We start from the raw sequence: 2,533 nt of genomic DNA, 5'->3' as shown, positions 1-2,533 counted from the left end.
TTAATTATGGTTATCTTTAATTAATAATAGTTAATTATAAATAATAATAAATTATTATTAATTAAGATATAAAATAATAATTAATTATAATTAATTTAAATTAATCATAATTGATAATTAATTATAATAATTATTTATAATTAATAATCATTAATTATAAATAATTAATAATAATTTTTCTTTTCAATTAAGATTAAAGGATAATTAAATATAATTAATTGAAATTAATCTCAATTAATAATCAATTTTAATTATTTATAATTAATAAAAATTAATTATAAATACTCATAATTAATTACATAGGAATCATGTATGATTTGAGTAGGATTAACAGAGAATTAAACTCTCTATTAACAGATAGTTTAATTCTCTGTTTTAGGGATTTGGCCGAAGGAAGCATGTGAAAGGTAGATGTTACCTTCACAGCTAAAGAGGTATCGGGAGATTTGCGAATGGGGGAGAGACGAGCAGCCAACAAGTGTGGGATCTCAGCTTCTATTTAACGACGCAAATGATGTAGCGATTGAGGAGTTGTCGTAGGATTCATGGGAAAGAGACTGGAGCAGCGCTGAACGTGTACGAAGTTACGGGATTTCCATTTGGTTCAGCGGGATTTACGGATTATACAGGTATGATGTGGAATTTTTTTTCTTCTCTTTTTTTTTGTCTTTGAGGTCAACAAATGCCCCTCAACAAATGTGATACACGTCTAGAGAGAATCATATTTGTTGTAAGCTATTTTTTTTCTTGTAGATCTCCAAAAGTTTGTTTGGATGTCACACTAAGATTTTGCTTTAGTGGATCTCTAGAAATTTGCTTGGATGTCACACTAATATTTTCTTTCCCCATAGATTTTTTAGATATATCCACAGATGGTTGATATATCGATCTAAATTTAGTAGGAATCCTCTAGGGCGCTCATTCCACGGCTTTGACTTGAGTCATGAGATTCTGCTTCTTTCTGTCCTATGCTTTGTGCTGCGGACATAGATGGAGGATTACTTGATTTGTCTTTACTGATTTGTCAGGAGATTTTTGTACCCTCGGCCCTATGCTTTTAGCTTTGGCGGGCTTGATGAAGGAGTAGATGTCAATGACCTAAACCCAAAGGTTTGTATTAGGTCGATGGCAAAAAGTCATCAGTCTAGAGCTTTGTGCATAACAGACTTGTTGATGACAGAATCCACTTGGTTCAGCCCTGGGCTTTTTGTGAACTTTGGGAAAGTTTTCTTCGATCATTTTCTTTATGCTTTGGCGGACTTGTTGAAGAAAAATTCCTTCGATCCTCGCTTTGTGCTTTACAGATTTGTCGAAGGATTTACAGGTCCTGGATTCAGTTGATAATACCAAACGTAGGTAGTATCTTGATCCTTAAGCAGTTGAGAAGACTTTAATCTGAATCACTTGAGTTCATCAGATCAGGAGAGCTAGAATTTTATAGCTCTTTGTCCTTTGGTTGCTGAGATTGGGGTTCCTCTACTACGGCCTTTCTTATGGCTTATTGAGTAGATGGAGCTGCCAGCGATCCGGCCATATTTGGGCGTGTTGGATCCGACCTCATACACCCATTCAAGCTTCAGACTTGAGCTATGGGAATTGTGCTTTCCAATGCTGATTTTGCTGAAGTTGGCAGATATGGAGCCATCCTTTGTGGTTGTAGATTTTCAAGCTTACGAGCATTTAGTGGTTGTTCAAGACTCATCCTTCCACTGGAACTTTGATTCTCCAATCATTTAGGGGAATTTTATAGACTACAATCACTTGAACTTGTCAAGTTAAATTTACCTTCGTGCTTCCTACAGTCCTTACTAACGGGTTGACGAAGTGGGGGTTCCGCTACTACGGCCTTTCTTATGGCTTGTTGAGTAGACGGAGATGCTAACGATCCGGCCATATTTGGGCGTGTTGGATCCAACCTTTTACACCTATTCGAACCTTAAGCTTCAGGCTGTTGAAAGACTTTAAGCTTCCTTGGCTCAATTTTGTAGGAGTGTGTAGCCACAAAAGTCACTTTCTTGACCTTTGAGTCTTGGTTTGTTGGAGAAGGTGTTGTCTCGATCTTTTGAGAGATGACCTGTATGTACTTTGAAAAACAAGTATGTTGTATTCTTTAGCACAAAAAGAATATTTGAATTGATAATTTTAAATATTTATTTGGGGATCTCGGCATGCAGCGCGATGTCGACCCGAATAAATATTTAAAATGCCCCCTGTCTCACAGGGACATTTTGGATAGGCTTTGTATCTTTGAGATTTTAAATATTTTTTTGGGAATCTTGGCACGCAATGTGATGTCGACCCGAATAAATATTTAATATGCCCCAAGTCTGATGGGGGATTTTAAAATGCGTTCTTGTCATACAAGAGAATTTTAAAATGTGAATATACGCATGCATTGATAAATACACATATAATACTTTGAACATCATAAAATATGTTAGACATAATATTTTTATGCATGATATTTCTTTAAATGTTGGCCATTGATAGGCGGCATAGGCCTCTGACCATTCAGATCGATCAACTGATAAGC

Source organism: Dendrobium catenatum, unplaced genomic scaffold (genome assembly GCF_001605985.2).
Source record: "Dendrobium catenatum unplaced genomic scaffold, ASM160598v2 fragScaff_scaffold_621, whole genome shotgun sequence".
NCBI classification, from domain to species: Eukaryota; Viridiplantae; Streptophyta; class Magnoliopsida; order Asparagales; family Orchidaceae; genus Dendrobium; species Dendrobium catenatum.
This window is presented reverse-complemented; position numbering follows the sequence as displayed.